The sequence below is a fragment of the Microplitis mediator genome, chromosome 2 (genome assembly GCF_029852145.1).
Source record: "Microplitis mediator isolate UGA2020A chromosome 2, iyMicMedi2.1, whole genome shotgun sequence".
Taxonomy (NCBI): Eukaryota; Metazoa; Arthropoda; class Insecta; order Hymenoptera; family Braconidae; genus Microplitis; species Microplitis mediator.
In genome coordinates, this window is record NC_079970.1 from 16,006,350 (window position 1) to 16,027,019 (window position 20,670).

Below are 20,670 nucleotides of genomic sequence, written 5' to 3' on the forward strand. Positions count from 1 at the left end.
TAGTCGAAGGACTCGCTATTATCGCACTATGGATGATGGATTTTATTTAAGCGGTTTTTATGGTTCTGATAATTTCATTGGAAATTTTGACAGACACCTGTCAAGCACTAAAATATTTTTAGTTCTATAAAAATGTCAGTACACACAAGGGCGTTTCAAAAAAAACAAGAATTTTTTTTTTTTCTCGGAACCAAGCTCAAAAGTTTCGTTTAGATGCCAAAGTAGGCCTCTAAAAATATGAGCCCTTAATATTAATATTAAGGTTGTCCGCATCGCACTTTTCGATTTCCCATAAGAATAACACAGGAAAAAAATTTTTTTTTCTTCTGATTTTGGAAACTAATGAACCGTAAATTACATTGTAATGTCCATCAAATATTTTTGTAGAGAATTGGACGCTCTACAAAAAAAGTCTCTTATCATTTTTTGATAAATTCGTCTGTTCGAAAGTTATTGGAGCTGGAAGTCAAATCTACAGTAAATTTCGAGATCTTTTTACTTTTCCAGCAAAACTATCAGACTCATCAAAAAATGTCATAGGACCTTTTTTGTAGACAATTTTTCTCCCTACAAATTGTTTAATGAAATTCATTCAAATTCCACATTGTTTTCTAGTTATTTTCATTTTAATGCCAAGCTCATAAAAACGATAGTATTCTAATCGATTTTGAGAACTTAACGTTAAAATGAAAATAATTAGAAAACAATGCGGAATTTGAATAAACTTCATTGGAAATAATTTGTAAGAAATAAAATTGTCTACAAAAAAGGCTCTATGACATTTTTTGATGAGTCTGATAGTTTTGCTGGAAAAGTAAGAAAATCTCGAGATTTACTGTAGATTTGACTTTCAGCTCCAATAACTTTCGAACAAACGAATTTATCAAAAAATGATAAGAGGCTTTTTTTGAAGAGCGTTCAATTCTCTACACGGAAAGAAAATTATGGCAGCGGTTCCCATAATTTTGTGAAATTTTTTCCTATACCATCATAGGAATTACGACCATAAATTATGGGAGCGGTTCCTATAATTATAGGAATGATTCCCATAATTATAGGAATAGTTCCTATAATTATGGGAATGATACCATAACACTATAGGAATGGTTCCTATAATTATAGGAATGGTTCCTATAATTTATAGGAATACTTTCTATAATATTATGGGAATCATTCCTATAATTTATTGGAATGATTCCTATAATTTATAGGAACCATTCCCATAAATTATAGGAACCATTCCCATAATATCATGGAAATGGTTCCTATAATAGTATGGGAACTATTCCCATAATATTATGGGAATGATTCCCATAATGCAATTGGAATGGTTCCTATACCATTATGGGAATCATTCCCATAATATTATGGGAATAGTTCCCATACTATTATAGGAACCATTCCTATAATATTATGGGAATGGTTCCCATATTTTCATGAAAAAATTAATTTAAAGCAGTGTGGTAATCACTTCTACAATACACACAAATATTATTAAACATAAAAACAAAAATTCAAACATTGAAAAAAAAAATCGAATTTGGCAAAAAAACATTAAAATTTTTAATAAGAATTTTTTGTCAGCACAAAACATTCAAAAAATTTAAATTTTGGGAAATTTCTACACTATTGTGCAAAAAAAAAATTTTATGATATTATAGGGATGGTTCCCATAACATTATGGGAATAGTTCCCATAATATTGTAGGAATAGTTCCTATACCAATATGGGAACCATTCCCATAATAGTATGGGAATGATTCCCATACCATTATGGGAATGGTTCCCATAACGATATGGGAATGGTTCCTATAATATTATGGGAACCATTCCCATATCATTATGGGAACTATTCTCATACTATTATGGGGATGGTTCCCATAATATATGGGAACCATTCCTATAGTAGTATAGGTACTATTCCCATACCATTATGGGAACCATTCCCATAATGCATAGGAAAACATCCCATAATTTTCTTTCCGTGTACGAAATTATTTGATAGACATTACAATCTAATTTACGGTTCATTAGTTTCAAAAATCAGAAGAAAAAAAAATTTTTTTTCTGTGTTTTTCTTATGGAAAATCAAAAAGTGCGATGCGGACAACCTTAATATTAATATTAAGAGCTCATATTTTCAGAGGCCGATTTTGGCATCTAAACGAAACTTTTGAGCCTGGTTCTGAGAAAAAAAAAAATTCTTGTTTTTTTTTAAAAGGCCCTAGTACACACCGAAAAAAATTTACTGTTGCTGCAACATGAATGCTTCCTATTGCAGCAACAGTAATTTTTTTTCCGTGCACCCCTAAATATTACTACATAAAATATAATTTTCAATACAAAAAAGTGTTTCTCCTTACTAATAAAACTTGAATATATTTTAGGGAAAAAATTTTTTTTTACTGGCTGTTGCTTAGTTATTTGTATTATTTTCGTATATAATGGTGATAAATTGAATGTTTAAAAATAAATTGAATACGTATATACAGTTTAGGTAGATAGCGACCCTTTAATTATAAAATTAATTAAAGCGAACGAGAGCAACCGCGTGCGTGGCACGCGAGGTTGTTCAAGCATGAAATAACGAGGCTCAACCGTATCGCGAATCAACGCATCAACACCTCGTTAAATTTTGGGTGGATCATGAGGATCTATCCCGAGTTTAAATCTTCATCCTTCTATATTCGTCATATCATATGATCTACAAATTTAAATTGTTACATAAAATACTGATACAGATTCGTGATTCTAGTTTTATGACCCGTATGAAAAAACAATATATGGTTCGAATATATAAAATCATGTATGTTTGCAACAAAAAAATATATGATATATTATTAAAGGTTTATAAAGTATAAGATTTACAAGGTTAATTAAATAAAAGGTTTAAAGTATAAAATTAAAATTATATTTATTTATAATTAATCATTTTCCGGAAAAAAAACTTACAGACTCGAAATTTCAAATGAATATTACCTACGATACGCGAAAAAAAATGATGTAATTTTTTTTCAATAATCGACTCTAGTGGTGGTTTCGGGGGCGTAGGAATTGAAAATTTGTACTTTTGTTCCCCAAGAGACTGACAGATTTGTAATTTAAGATGAAAATCACCCACGATAAGAGGAAATAAATGGTGTAACTTTTTTTTATTAACCAAGAAATTTCCAATTTCGCTTAAAAAATAAATTTTTTTGGAGCAAGAGAATTTACTGTCTTGAACCGAAAAATAGTTTTTGAATCAAGTGTGTGATTTTTATTGAATCATGAAAAAAAATCGGTCTGCCAGTTGACCCTGCGGGCCAGCCCCGAAACTTCCCGCTCTTCGAGCTCGCAAATACTTTTGTATGCCATTGTTTTGTAAAAAACCATTTTTTAGCATTTCCTTCTCCCACGATATCTCGCGAACGAATTAACCGATTTTGATGGTTGAGGTGGCAATCGACGCGTTTTATCAAGTTCTGAAGCTGATCAAATTTTGAAATTGATTTATTTAGCCGTTTTTGAGAAATTTCAAAAAAACCAAGAAAAAAATTTTTTTTGAATTCTTTCGTCAACGGTTTCTCTTGACCGAATGAACCGATTTTGATGGTTGAGGTGGCATTCGACGCGGCTTATAGAGTTTTAGATCTGATTAGATTTTGGAATCAATCCATCGTGCAAATTAAAAGTTATCCAAATAAAACATTTTCGAAAAAATTTTATTTTTGAAATATCTCTGAACGCACCCTACCGATTAAGTTCAAATTTTTACGGCTTCAAGACATTAACAAGCCGCGTTGAATGACACCTCAACGATCAAAATCGGTTCATCCGTTCAAGAGTTATAAATATTTACATGCATACATACGTACGTACACACATACATACACTCGGACACCATCGTGAAATTAGTCAGGATAGCTTCCTAGGACCTCGAAACGTCGACATCTGATGGAAATTCGATTTTCGTAAATCGGACCGAAACTAATAACTTCCCGAATTTTTGAAAATTTACAATTTTCTTAGCGGGAAGTTAAAAATTGGGAAGACAATATTTTGCTTGAACCAAGTTAACTGCCCTACTAGAAATTTTTATGTGAGACCTATTGGTTCCTTATGGGGTTGCCCTATAGGGACCGCACATAGGAATGTAACGCAAAGACCTATCGGACCCTTATTGGGCAGTTCCAGCTATGCCCGAATAGGGAAATCCCCAAAAGATCCCACTAGCGCATCCCTATTAAATAAAATATTAAATTGGGAAGGAAAATTTCAATTTGATCCGAAATGTGATTTAATGTATTAGGAACATTACTTAGAGGAAGTGTACATGGATTTAATTAATGAAAAAATCCCGGTGACTGCTGGGCTCGAACCTGCATCCTTCCGATTCAAAGTCTTTGATACTATCCACTGTGCTGACCCACGTATGTGATCGCGTTGGTGTAAATAGTATATTTTTTATGACAACAAAGAATAACTGATGAAGATAGAAAAAATCCGTGATGCAATGATCGACGTACTCTTTGTATAAATATAGGGGAGCAAAACGGGGTACTTGAGGAAATATTAAGTTTTTGGGGACTCAAATACGTTGAATCTTTTTTTTTTATGATATTCGAAGAGTATAGAAAAAAATTAAAGCAGCTACACTTGAAATCAAGTAAACGTATACTTCCATATGAAATTGATTATACAACTTCTAATTTCTCTGAAATTATGAATTATTCTATCCAGATATTTTTTGCAATCAATTTTCTTGTAAAATCGTAAATAGAGTGAACACAATCATTTTCTTTTTCAAATTGGGTTTTCTCTTTATAGTCCCACATGAAACCCAATGGGGAGAAATGACAATGGTTTTTTTTATTTCCATGTTGGGTTTTCCCACTTAGGTCCCACACAGAACCTAATGGGAAAAAAAGACTATTATTTTTTATTTTCACGTAAGCCTTTCCCAATTTGATCCCACACAGAACCCAATGAAGAAAAATGATAGTAACTTTTTTATTTTCACGCTGGGTTTTCCCACTTTGATCCCACACAGAACCCAATGAGGAAAAAAGATAATAATTTTTTTATTTTCCCGTTGGGTTTTTTCCTACTTAGGTCCCACACAGAACCCAATGGGACAAAATGGCTATTATTTTTCATTTCCACGGTGGGTTTTCCCACTAAGATCCGCCACAAGCCGCAATAGGATAAAACTTACAATAATTTAATTTCTTTTCGATTCGGATTTCCCAATTGGGTTTTTATTGGGTCCTGATATGGATTTCCCTATTGGGCATGCCTTATCGGAACCCGATGAGGTCCACACGTATACTCTGGGCGATCCCACAGTACTTTCTAGCCGGGTGTTTTTTCTGTGTAATTAATTTTTATTTTAAAAATACCTCAGACAAGTTAAGTAAAATTAATTGATTTTGCATATCTTGATACTTTACATTAAACTTTGACGAAAAAGAAATTCATACAAGACCTCTTATCTACAAAGATATAAAGAGCGAATCTACATGAACCATCATCAACAAGATCAATCTGAGTTTCACGATCTCATTTAAATTTGATGCTTGAGTAATTTGTCGATTATTTCGAGTTTTCTAGATTTTTTTTTTTATTTCACGAAGGAAAAAATATATAAATTCTCCTTGACTATGTAAGACATCAATACTTTAATATTTCATAAATTGTATTGGAGAATGAAATTTCCTAGCAAATGAATAAATCGATTTTGCATAAATCTTTTTTTTTCTGTACCTCATAAAAGTATGGTAGTACATAAATATGACTATATATGTGCCTGAACAATTTTAGAGAGCGCCTAGGGCCATCAAAACTCGTGACCCGACACCATTACTCGAACCAATCGACCTCATCTCCTATCTTGATTATATAGCATCTGCAAGAAGCGTACGCTTATATCGTCCCTTGCTAAAATGTCATTACGATATTCTCCTTATTTTTTATGGGCAATCTTATATTTTCTCGTTTAAATATTTCCTAGTCCATTGCCTTAATGTTTTTTATTAAATATTATTTTTTTGCTTTATTTCATTCCTTCATTTATTTATTGTAGCAAAAGTCGATTCTGAGAAACAAGCAATGACACATGCATCCAAGCTTTCTAGCTAGGACATTAGGGAAATCTAGCTAGAGAAGTCCGCCTGGAGAGTTCAAATATTTTTCTTTATGCTTCTCAGAATTTTATCGAATTTATTTTTTATTCTCGATCTTAACTTACTTCTTTTTTCATGTGAATGATTAAAACAAAACCATGATATCAATTTTCTACTGTAGTTTATTTTTTTTCATTTTCTATATGAAGAGTATTAAATTTTAAAATCCTGGATCAGGATATGGGTTCATTGTATATTCGTTGACAGCTTTATTATAATACTCACAATGTTTTTTATTTTATTCTTTTCCTCATTGAGATTTATTTATTTCAAGGATTAAATTACAACTTTTTTTTTTCTCTAATATCATTTGACCCTTGCTTTAAAAAAAAAAAAATTGGGATAATTAATTATATAGCTGTATAAGAATAATTCAATGTTTTTTTCAATGAATTAGAAAAAGATAAATTCATCGTATAGCCATTAATAAAATTATAATCTATCTAAAATATTTACACTAAAAGGGTGAAATTATTTTAATTTTGCTGATAAATTTTTAGCTATTAGACTCATTGCGATACGTGTCTGACACTGACAATTCGTCCCTTTAATTTGTCTGCATCTGTCCTACAAGTTGGAGCTATGACACGCGTCACTATAAAATACAACAGTTGCATTTAAGATAAATTGATCGAGATAATCATGTTAATAATGAAGTCAAAAAATAGTATTGAAAAAATAGTAAGAATGATTTGAGAATTTTTAAACTAGTAGATTAAATACGTAAGAAGTGCATGGGCAAATAATATATAGTACTTACAGAAATTTTTATGAAAAAAAAAAAATAAAAATCAGAGAAATTAACGCTAATGTTGAAGCCAGATCGTTAAGTACTGTGAAAACGTGACAACATCGCAAACATGATGGAGAAACTAAACTAAACATAAAACTATAGCACATTCGAATTTCGCTATAAGATAAGTTACCTAGTAAATTTAAATATCGATAAAATACATCCGAACGTACCAATGATGATAACTTTAAAGAGGCCATCAATTTATTGTTATTAATATTATAAAAAATTGATATTTTATTATAAGATTTTTTAAAGTACTTCAGAACAATAACAAACTTAAACGTACAGAAATGCACCTTACAAAAGTTTTTAATAACGATAAAATATTTGTTCAGTCACGAGCTTAGGCAATTTGAAAAGCTTCGTGCATTTCCGCTACGATCGGGAGTAGCCGAACTCGCTACTGACTTGAATGTCAGAATAGTGCTGGGTCACTCGTTATTTGGGCCCGACACATACAATTTCTTACTCATGACCGTGTCACGGCGGCATGAGAACTCGCTACCAGCCGACCAATCAGAGAAATTGGCGGCTAACTATTTCCTGTTGGCGCGCTTTTAAGCCAATGGGAAAATTCGTTACTGCAGCCATGCTGCCACGTCACCACCAAGCAGCAACGAAGGAGGAAGACGCCGTCTCAATTTCCAATCTACATCGTGCAGTCTTACTAACTACCACGCGTGTGTACCGCTTTACTCGTCGCATTCGCTATCGCTTATCTATCTTGTCGCATTCGCTCTCTAATATTAATTCTCACCATATTTAACTGTATAAAGTGTAAATAAATAACCTAATTATTTATTGATAAAATCTGTGTAATTTTTAATTGTTAAAATTCCATCACACCTAAACCAGATCCTTTTTGCGCATTCGCTCACTTTACAATATTCGAATATTAAATTATAAGCCTGTTAGCTTTTAGGTTTTAACATAGTGAAAAATTTTTAAATAAAAAGTAAACTCACGTTTCAACTTAAAACAATAACCTCTAATTCTATCAATCTTGTAAATAATAAACACTCGCGTCAATACGCAATACACATACGCATGCTATAGTTACTACAAAGTTGGCGGAAGTTACTGCTACCAACTGTTAAAATTTTACAATGTTGTCACGTTTCACTATATAAAAATAATACTTGTTTTATTTAAATAATTTATAAAAAAAAAAGATAATTAGCGCTATCCAGGTCAATGTTTGTTTCCAAATTTTTAATGAAATATTGTTGAACAATCCCGAATCGAAATTTTAAGTCTGTTTTGATCGTATTTTTTTTATATACATTTCAGACACATATTTGACGATTAAAACAGATCTCTACTGCATTAGTATCTATACGATAGCACGCCTAGTTTCATCGTAACTAGTGGAGTTTTGTTCGAAACCCACATAGATTTTTCAATTTTTTTTTTCTTTCATTTTATAACAACCCGAGAAGAAATTATTTTATAATTGACGATTTAATGAATTCCAAATAAATTTTATAGAGTTCCCTAAAATTTTGCGGGCAGTAATTATTTTTGAAAATAATTTTAAATCGCAAAAAAAAAAATTTTATCTTGACAAATATTAGGATCTATTGAGTGAGGATATTTACTGAGATTGACCGAGTATGTGTGATGTGATTAACATAAAGTAACATAAAAAATATACTCACACACAAATTTTCTACATTAATATGTGTGTGAGTATATTTTATCGGTGGATCAATCGTCGCAAGGATCAATTGTCGCGGATTAATTGTCACGGATCAATTGTCCTTGGATCATCGGTCGTGTCACCGTGTGATATTGATGAAAAAATACCTGGTATCTGCTGGTCTCGAACCCGGATCCATCCGATCCTAAGTCCTTGCTGCTATCCACTGCGCTAACTTACGTGCGTAATCGCATTCGAGTAAATAGTATATTTATTAAAATATGAAAAAATAACTCATAAAAAAACGTTAAGATCATGATATCATAGTTGACTGCGTAATTCATATTCGGAGTAAAATATATTATTTAATAAACTACTTCTAGGGAGATTTATAAATAGAATAAATCGAAAATATTTTTAGTTCAAATGTTGTTAGCATAATTGATATGATTTTTAAATAGTTTTGCAAATTTTATAAGATTTCATACAAATGTATTAAAACTTTGATTTTCATAACGATTTTTTTTGCTGGCCGATCAAAATTTTAAAAAATTTCGTATTATTTAGGGGACTATTATGAAATAGTTCAAATTTTGCGCTTAAATGAAATTGAGATCACCGCGAAAAAAATAGTGTGAAGTTTAATAAAAAAAAATGTCGAATTCGAATAAGAAATATCATAAAATTTTTAAATATTTTATGAGATTGTGTAAAAATTTATAAAAAAATTAAAATTCTATGAAATTTTAGAAGTTCATTTTCTAACAGATTATTAGAGAGATATTTTTAAACGAATAAAATGTTAAAAGAAAAAAGAATTAATCTAAGTGGGATTCGTACCCACGCTCGTTAGGTACTTTTAAAGATAGTTGTTATTATTATTATTATTTCAGGCCTGGTTTGATCGTACTTATTGGCAGGGTGCGGAGTATAGGGTGGAGACAATCGAATCGATTGTAGTGCCTGTAGTGGACGAAATACGCGTTAAATCTCACTTGTCTTGTGAGTAGTTAAATGAAAGCAGTGTTAAAAAATAAGAACAAGTAGTTGTTGTGTTGTTAATTGCAAAAATACTGACAGAAATAGTAATTGCAAGTTTCATACATTTCCATCCATGATGTTCATCTTTGGCTAAAAATTATTACGGGGAATTTTTTAAATTACAAATTTTTAACACAAAGTATTTTTAATTATTGAGTTTTAAAATTTAAAATGACGAATAATTGAAATCACTTTAATTTCTTTACTTAATGTAAATTGATAATTTTAACTTTGAAAAAATTAAAATTATAATTATTTTAACTCATTTGTTATTATGACTATTATTGTTATTATTATTATTATTATTACAAGCTAACCTTATGTCGTTCAAAATAATATTTATTTTGTATTTATTAAAATTTTTTATATTTATTTTTTTCAGTACAATCTACTCTATATTTTTCCACCTTTCAAATGTGGTATCACACATATGTTTCGCAATCTTTAAAAATTTTAATTATTTGTTTATAAAAACTTTCCGTATTCTCTCTGTGCTTTTTGAGGATGATTTAACGTGGTCGACAGATGTCGTTTTTGTCGCGCACCCTGCCAATTCTTATGTTTCATCTTGCACGGTCAAAACAGGCGTCTTTTTGGGCGGTAAATGAAACATCAAAGTGATTGGAAACTGTTACGATTAAATCGGTTCTTGAATTTCGACTCGGGAATTTACATAATTTATTTCAGATAAATGTAAGTTATGTATTTTTTTATTTAAAGTTAGATTCAAGTTATATTCACTGCCAAAAGTTTTTGAATAATAATTACAAATATTAAAAATTTTATTACAAAATTAAGTGAAGATGGAAAATTTTGTGTTACTTTACTCTCTAAACATGAATTAGTGGAAATTTCATTAATTACGTTAGTGAAGCAGTATTCACTTCATAATCAGTGTATTTAAATAACAAATTAGTGAATTTTCGCTAATAAATTTAGTACTATAATTTTCACTAGCAAATTAGTGATTTTCACTACTGAACTAGCGATATTTTCATAATTTCTACAAGTGAAACTGTTATTCATTTCTTAATTGATGAATTTCACGATTTCACTCGTAACTTTAACTAGCAAATAATTAAATATTTTACTAGATATAAATATCATTAATAATTATGGTACTATTTTTCAAAATTTTAATAAAAAACTTTCAAAATAAAACAAAAATAGAAGTACAGAACAATAATATATTTATATGAAGAGTACGTCAATCATAACATCACGGATTATTTATTTCTTCATCAGTTATTGTTTGGGATCATAACGAATATCCTATTTACACTCACGAGATCACATGCGTAGGCCAGCGCAGTGGATAGCATCAAAGACTTTGAATTGGAAGGATGCAGGTTCGAGCCCAGCAGTCACCGGGATTTTTTCATCAATCAAAATCATGTACACTTCCTCTAAGTCATGATTCTAATACATTAATTACATTTCGGATCTAATTACAAGTGTCTTATATTTTTTTTCGCAAAATAATATATTTTATTTAACCGATGAAATCAGTGGATTCCCATATTCACTTTTCAATTTAGTGGATTCTCATATTCACTTATCAAATCAGTGAATTCCAATATTCACATATTCATTTAGTGAATATTCACTAATTCTGCGTGGTACGATTGTAGCATTGACAATTCGTGAATATTCGCTTAAAATTAGTGAAAAATCACTAATTCATATTTAGAGAGTAGGAACTTGACATGAAATATCAATTTATGACAATAAATTCGTTTACCTATATGCAATATTTACAAAGATATTCGCTAAATTGAAATTTAATTTACTTCTGTCTCCGATTGTACCTCCAAAACATCCTTAACATAAGTAACATTACAATATTGACTAGGTTTATCTGCCAAAAGCATTTTGGATACGGCAACGCAGTATGGGCCTGACCGCGATACGTTGCGGCATCCGCGACAACTATAGTCAATGTTACTATTCCCGAAATGGTCGAATCATCTATGCATACAATATTGTAGTATAATATATTACTATTACTATTACTATATATTTTACAACGTATAAAAATCTTCGATACCATACAGCATGGAGTTCACGCCCATACTGGCATAATGCTATCCGCAAAACATTTCTTACGTGTAATCAGAATAGCTTCCTAGAACCTCAAAACGTCTTCACAAGATCTGTTAGAAATCCGATTTTTGAAAATCGGACCGAAACCAATAACTTTCCTTTTTTTCGAAAATTTCAAATTTTCTTAGTAGGAAGTTAAAAATTTTAAATATTGCTCAATTATATTTACAAGAGTGATTTCGGAATGTTTAAAACAGATTTTAAAAATGAAAATTTTTTTAAATAAAATTTTGGGGGGACATCCCCCCTTTTACCCCGTTATGCCCTTCCCTCCCCTACAGTGGTGTTCAAATAAGATTTATTGATTAATAATATTCTATGACATATAAATCACTCATGATGAGTAACCGAACTGACTTTAAATATTCAAAGCTTACAAGTATAAGTATCATTGAGTTTTCAAACTTTAGATGAATCTTTGAATTTCGCCGTTCATTTCATGACTCAAAATAAATTAAATTAATTAGAAATGACATTGGGAAATTGATAAATTGATAAGTTACCTGGATTACAAATATAACTTAAATTCAACTTAAAGTTAAGTCAAATATTAGTTATTTTTTTGATCCAGTACTAATAGAAACTTATGGAGTATAACAACCGATTTTTAAAGCAGAAAATGTTGACGACTTATAAAAAAACAGATTATAATTGAAAGATCAATATCTAATAAAAAAGGCACATCTCTTGAGTCTAAAATTTTTCAGGAATAACTATATTCTAATTTATTCAGAAAGTTTTCTATCTAGTTAAACAAAACTTAAAGTTTTAAATTGAGGGTTAAATGACCCTACAAAATAGAAAAAAAACATTTTTAGTTATTTCAAGATACCTATGTTTGTAATTTTTTCCATCGAGATATGTTCTTCGTAAAATTTATAAATTTATTTTTATCATTCATGCAATATAAGTGCTATCTTAGCGCACGCTCTTTTGTTCGCCAAAAAGCTGTTTGCCCATTCAACTGTTTCCACGACATTTGTGTGCTTTAAATGATTATCTACGTGCGACAAGTAAATTTGAGTGCGACAAGTAAACTTGTCGCACAAATTTACTTCTTGTCGCATGCAGATTATCGTTTAACCCACAAATATGTCGCGGCAACAGTTGAATCAGCAAAAAGCAACTTGGAGAATAAAACAGCGAGCGCTAAGATAGTACTTATATTGCATTAATGTAAAAAAAAACTGTGTTCAATTCGTGCGGTGTTGTCGATTGCCCACGAGAGCGAAGTTGAGCGCACGAACGAAGTGAGACAAGAAGTAAAACAAGTGAGAACCACTGAGGATATGAGCCCTTTTTCTGGAGGGGCCCATTTTTCCTCCCTTCCCCCACAAGTGCTAAATATTTCATGTGATTTAACATCAAATCTGTTTCCATTTCTGTCTACATTATTTTCTAAATGAATATGTTAAAGTCCTTTGTACGTAACGAAATCGATTATTTACATATTACAAAGATATGGCGGTAAAACTTAATAAAACTTATTTTAAAATAATTAAGTTGAATTTATTTCGGAAATCTTTAGTTGAGTCATATTGTAAAAATAAAAAAGTCATAAAAGTTAATAAATAAAGCCAAAAAATGGCTGTTGTGGTTGAATGAAAGTGCTGGGTCACGCGTAAAACGACATGCTTCCCACTCGACTCTGATTTATTGCAGATTCTTTCATTACGATTCTAATATGCAGGTGGGTCGGCTCTATTGAAGAGTCTGGTGAAATGAAGATTCTCTCCATCAGTAAAATACAGTCAAGTAGAAACAGACAGTTATATATAATATGTATATAAATATATAGTACCTACAGACTTCATACATTGAGAATTGCGACAGAAAAGTAAGGGAAAAGGGAAAAATTCAGACAGCAGTTTTGCGATGCCTTGACTGGTTTAAGAGAATTTGTGACGCGCGAACCGCAAAATCAAGTGCATAGTATAGCTACCTTTCTTTCATATTCCTCTTTACTTTATTTATTTATTTCTTTTTAGCTTCACGTTCTCTCACCAACGTACTTTTATTTTTTTTTTTTTAAACTTCCTTGTGGAACTTATTTTATTGCAGCTACGAAATCCTCTTTGATAAAGAACTACTACGGCTCATTTTTCTTTGGAGTCTTCGATTCGCTTTTTTTTTTTTTTATATTTGTTCTCGATAATAATAAATATCTTCAACTAGAGGACATAAAAGCAATAACTCGTTAAGTCTGAGCAGAAGTTTTAAATATTTGTCATAGTGTCTGAGATAAACGAAATAATTATAAAAAAAAAAAATCTTGGCGTCGGTTGGCCCTGCGAAACAGCCCCAAAACGTCCCGCTGTATTCGAGCTCAAGGAGCTCGAAAATATTAGCGTGAATCTATTTTCGAGCTCTTCGAGCTTGAAAATCCTATTGCATGAAGTTGTTTTTTTGAGCTTTTCAAGCTCTAACAAGTTACGTTTTATGCTAAAGTTTAAAAATTTAAGAATCAAAAATCATTAATGAAGAACGGTTCTTCAATTTTAATTCCCGATTATGTTCAATGAAATAAATCTATTGAGAGAGAAATTTCTGTCAGAAAAAAACCGTTTTTCACCATTTCTTTCTCCAACGATATGGGTCGAAAGCATTATCTGATTGAGATGGTTGAGGCGGCGATCGATGCGTTTTATTAAGTTCTAGAGCTGATTAGATTTTAAAGTCGATCGTTCAAGTCGTTTCTGAGAAATAAATAAAAAACTTAAAAAAAAAAATTTTTTTTTTTATAATTCGCAAATATTTTCGAGTCTACTTGATCAAATGATCTGAAATTTTAAGGAAAGTTGATGGCCGACAAGCTCTTTTGATTGCCACCTTAACCATACAAATCGGTTCATTAGTTAAAAAGTTATAGACCGTTCACACACACACACCCACATCCATACAGACACTCGGACATCATTCTGAAAATAGTCAGAATAGCTTTCTAGGACCTCAAAACGTCGACATCTGACGAAAATTCTATTTTCGAAAATCGGGGTGAAAACAATAACTTCCCGAATTTTTTGAAAATCATCGATTTTCTTAGCGGGAAGTTAAAAAAAAGAAAAATAGGCGATTAAAAAATGTAAGAAAAATAATAGAGGTACAAATGTTATTGAAGAAGTTTATAATATGCAAAAAAAAAAAAATCCTTTTTGTTGATAAATAAATTATAACTGAAAGTTTAGTCGGTTATCTGTCGCCAGCAGGACTTTACATCGTACTAGGATATTAAATGTCTCTCATTGAAAATGAAAATCCGTGAAATACTGTCATAAGTGTGCCAAATAATGGACTTTCACATTTCATGATGAAAAGATAACAGCAAGCAAAAAAAAATATGGTTGGACGTTGATAGTATGGCGAGAATCCAATTGGCTAGCTTTTGAATGATATAAGTTCATTTTCTTGAAATATCTGAAACTTTTTAATTTTACTCTGATTACGTAATTGACACTATCAATGAAGATCTAAAAATATTGTTTCCATGATAATTGCAAAATACGAATAATTCCAATCAAATTAAAAAGCAATCGTTATTTTGTACAGATCAAGTGCTAACACGTTCTTTCTTAACCCTTTCTCGAAAGTGTGTATCGAAATGCATCGGAGTGAGCTCTACGGGGGTAGCGCTAATCAAAGTTCGTTGTTAAGAACGTGTGAACAACAGTTTAATCGTGTGAGTAACAGTTTAATCGTAGTAGTGCATGCATGCGCCCCCTTCTACTATTTTTTCTGCCCCTTCTCTTCTCAACAGGCTAGCGCTCTCTCGCTGTAAGACGAAGACGTACGATTCAAATTGAGAGAAGGGACTCAAGGTCAATCGGGAAAGGGTTAAATTTGAAATAGTGAAAATAGTCACTATTCATTATTTGCTACCCAGGTAAACAATAACTTAAATTCGACTTATTTGTCTCAAATTTAAGTCAATCAAGCCAAACCAAGTTTAATTTCATTTTCTACAAATTATTTCTTAAACATTTTTCGTTTAGTTATTTGCATTTAAACATCAATTTTTTTTTTTAAATCGTATTCTGATTTTGATTGATTGTAAAAATGAAAGTAGTAGATTTTTTTACCTAAATTTTTTTATCTATGCTTATCAAATCATTGAAAAAAATTAATGTACTTATTTAAGAGACAACCACAGATTGATATTATATACTTTCGCTAAAAATAATTGTTAAATAACGGGAACATTTTATCGAAGTGGAGTAAAATGTTGAATAAGTTGTTACATTCTGGGGTATCACCCCAGATTAATAAAAAATATAAATAATTTTTATTTAATTAATTTAACGTTCAAGTTTGACACTATCAGGATGTCTATAGACCCCAGGCGTGTCTTTCGGCGATTATTAGTGTTTATGATTTTTTTTAAATATTTAATTAGCGTTATATAATGAATGGTGCACCAAATTTAATAAATCTAGGTATGTTTTAATTGATAAAATTACGGGTTGAGTCAGTTAGTCATCAGATCGAGGTCCAGTGACTTGGATGTTCGTTGGCTGACTGCCTTCTCCTGACTCTTGATTTTACATGCAGTACAAATTAAAAATACATAAGACAATTATAAAATTAAATCTTACAACGTTGCATCTCAGGTTCCAGATGAAAACGTCGAGGCAGTCTTACTCTCATCCACGTAGAAAATTATCATATCTGCACGTATGAACTGCGTCGACGTTCTTAAAATGCTTATCAGCAATATATTCGTTGCAAACGAAGTTAAGTTTAATTTATTTCAATTATTATTAAATAAATTATGTTTATTTAATTAATTAATTTGAAGGGAACGTAACAAAGTGAACGTGAATTTTTTTCAATGATTTGATTATCATAGACAAAAGTCACTTAGGTAAAAAAATCTTTAATTATTATTTTTACAATCAATCAAAATCAGAATACGATTATTAACAAAAAATTGATGTTTTAATGCAAATAACTTCGGAGTGTATCGGAATTTCGAGAAAAGTTCAAGTATAAGTTGTAGGAAATGGAATTATCTACAAAAAAGGTCCCACGACATTTTGTTATAATTCGAATAGTTTCTCCAAAAAATTAAAATGACATCGAATATTATTGTACTTTGAACTTTAACTTGAAAAATTTATGAACGGGGGTGGTAAATTTATCAAACAATGTTAGGAGACCTTTTTTGTAGAGCGTTCAATTTCCTACAAAAGTGTATATTGGTCTATTCGATCTATTGATCTGTTAAGGAGTTAATAAATCTTTATTGATGCCCATACAATAGGGGTACATCAGCGGAACCCCGTTCCGCATACAAAACTCTCTTAGCCTATACCTTAACCTATATCTTAGCCTATACCTTACTACACTATAACTTAATCCTATCACAAATATCAAATTTTGACACTAACATAACCCATTCCTGGCGGTAAAAAGAAAATCCCCAGCAGGCAAAAGAAAAACTCGCTTTTTCTACGCTTGCACATATACCTTTATCCATCGCTCTCATTTCTAGAGTTTCGCTTCCACTTCACCAATTTAACCTTAACTTCGCCAACACTAATCTTTTTTCTACCTCTCCTCTCATACCTTCTATCATTTTTAACCAACCCTCCCCCTGTCCCTCCTCCCCCAAAACCTCATTCCTTACTTTCTGCCAACCCCTTTCCAACCCTAGCCCAGAGCATACCTCCCACACATGTTCCAAAGTCTCCTCATTCCACCCACATATTGCACATAACCTTTTATCCCTACTTTCCCAATATCTACCTTCTCTTAACTCGTCCTCTAACCTAAATATCGCTATTCTACTCCACCTTTCCTCACTCCATCCTTTTTTGAGATACCCTTGCACCCCGTTACCTCTTACGAATTTATAATCCCTGTTACTGCGTGACCCCAAGATCTTTTCCCACCTCTCATTCTCTTGCTTTTTCTTCTCCACCCCCACTACATGTTCTCCCCTTATCCGACCTTCCTCCCACCTCCTTTCTACCTCTTTTAACTCCTACCCTCTAGCCTTAAAGAAATCTTTTCTCTCAGCTTCCCACCCAATAAAACCTCGCCCCGCCTTAACCCTTTTCCTCATTTCCATTCTGCATCTCCATGCTAGCTTCCCCCCTTTCCCTTCCTCTAATCTTTTCTCATATCTCCAAGCCCTTGTCCCTGCCCATCCTTCCAGTAAATCCTATTGCAGCTCCTCCCTCACCATATACCCTACTACCCTTCTTGACAACCCAAGTACCCACCTCAGATATCTCTCCTGAATTTTCTCCATTTCGTCCCTTCCTTTCCAACCCTAAATTTCTACCACATAGCTAACTACCGACCATACTAATTTATCGAACAATCATATTCTTCTACCCCAATCCTTCCCGAAATTCCGTTTCCCTATACCCCAAAGCTGCCCCAGTATTTTTGCTCCTTTCCCAGCTCTTTCCCTTACATGCTCACTTTGATCCCCATTTGCCTTTACTACATACCCTAAGTAATCGTACCTATCCACTTCCTTAATCTTCTTACCCTGCCAGTTCCACCAAATCTTCCTTTTTCTCGCTCCTCCTACCCTACACCTCACTGTCTTCGTTTTATCCGTATTTACTTCTAACTCTTTCCTATTTACATACCTTTCTAACGTCTTTACCATCCCTTTTATTTCATCCTCATTCTTCGCTAACAACGCCACATTATCCGCATGCGCGAACGCATGAACTTTATCTCCCCCCGACAGTTCCGCCCCTTCCCATCGCCCTTTCTCTAACTCCTCCTCTAAATCCGCTAAAAACAACACAAACAGCAGTGGACTCAACGGACATCCCTGTCACACCCCCCTTTCCGTCCAAAATTATTTCCCTACTACATTCCCCACTCTGACCCTACCCCATGTTTCCTTAAGCACTTCCTCACACCTTCTTACGAATCCTTCTCTTACTCCTCTCTCACTTAATGCCTCTATTAGTTTCTCACGATCCACCGAATCAAACGTAGCTTTGAAATCTACGTACAAAACTAACATTTTCCCTTTCTTCTCAGCTATTTTCCTATTAATAAAATAGTTCAGTACGTAGATATAATCTATCGTTCCTCTCCCCTGCCTAAATCCCGCCCGACTCTCTGGTAACAACCTCTTATTCTCTACTTCTACCTTTAGCCTGTTTTCCAAAATCCCCACGTACACTTTGTATGCGGTCTGCGTCAATGTAACCCCTCTGTAGTCCCCCACCTTATTCCCTTACCCATTTTTCAATATCGGTACCACTACCCCTTCCTTCCAATCTTCAAGCCATCCCTCTTCGTTCCATATCCTCTGACACATTTTTCACAACTCTATCATAAACCTTTCACCCCCATATTTTCAGACCTCATGTGGAATTCCATCTTCCCCCATCGCCTTATTATCTTTTAACCTTACCACTGTATCCCTAACCTCCTCTAGAGTAATGTTACCCTCTTCCTCCTTTTCATTCTCCCTCTCCCTTGCATCCACTACCCTAAATATCCTACTATCGACGCCTCCCAACAGACCTTTAAAATGAGCGCCCCAATCCTTCATTTTTATGTTCTTGTTCACTCCCTTCCTTTTCTTCCTTCGTTCATTCACCACCTTCCAAACTTGTCCTTCCGTTCTCACACTTTTTACCCACTCTTCCCATCTATATTTCTCCGCTTTCTTTTTCTCCTCACACAACCTTCCATACTTCTTTTTCTCTGTCAGATATACCTTTCTTTCTATTTCCTTCTTCCTAAACCTATGTAAGTACTTTCTCAGATTCCTTTTTTTCCTTCTACACTCTTCATCCCACCACCACGACTTTCCTTTCCCTCTAACCCTTACCTTCTCTGTTTCTTTGATAGCTATTCTTACTTTCTCTTTTAGCAGACCCCATTCCTCCTCCAGACTTCCTCCTGAACTACTCCAATTTCCGAGCTCTTTCTCAAATCTCTGTGCGTCCTCTCTTGTCCAGACTCCTCTTCCCAACCTTTCCCTTCTTTTCCCCCCTTTATCCTTCCACCCCCCTCAATTGACACTAAGTCTATCACTGAACACCCTCGCTCCCCTACAAACGTCCATTCCCCCTCTTCATCTCCTCTATAACACTCATTTACTATCACCCACTCCCTCTCATTTATGAACTTACAAAACTCTTTTGTTCCTTATTCAAACTACTATCTTCCGAGTTTCTAATCTTCTCCTTTTTCCCATTCTCCTCAATCGTTACACCCCCTTCCCCTCCTTTCCTGTTCTTAAGTTAAAATCTCCCCTATCACCACTTTTCTATTCTCATTGATTTCTTCCATCCATCTACTCGTTAACAGTTTTTTCCTCTCCAGATCTCCATTTACATACACCTCAACCACCCACCACTATTCATCCCCTAATTTTACCTCTCTTTCCATCTACCCCTCTACATCACACTTCCCTATTTGGCCTACTTCTATTTCCTCTCTCACCCCCACTACTATACCACCTTTCGTTTTCCCCTTACCTTTTGAGGCTACTGCTTCCTGAAATTTCCAATTAAATCCTCTCTTCCAACTCCCTTGTATTCCCTCCCAACCCTTTTGATCTACCCACGTGTCAATTAAGCTTGCGACATCCCAGCCTTTTAATCCTTCCCAGAAACCTTTATCTTTATTCTTTAACCCAGCCACATTCCAGAAACCTATCTTGTATTCCCTTTCGCCCTGCTTTTTCCCCACCTTTCCTTCTCCACTCCACCTTCTCCCTACTCTCTCATTTACCCCCCTTACTCGTTTCCTTTCTGAAATTTCCACTCCCGTTCCACTTTATTCCACACTCTTAGCCTCTTATTCACCCACATCTTCATGTACCCTGCTTTCACTCTATTTTCTTTCCCTCTTTCCGATAATTGCCTCCCCCATAATTACCTTTTTAACTCTCCTTTTCTCTGTTGTGAGGCCATCATCTATCCTGATTCTTTCCCCTTTCAGTTT

General features: G+C 33.0%; 1 protein-coding gene across 2 annotated transcripts in view; it reads right to left on the reverse strand.

Moving 5' to 3' along the window:
• LOC130664138 (protein madd-4) overlaps window positions 1-20,670 on the reverse strand; it is a 328,261-nt gene that overhangs the window by 205,234 nt on the left and 102,357 nt on the right. The window lies entirely within an intron of this gene.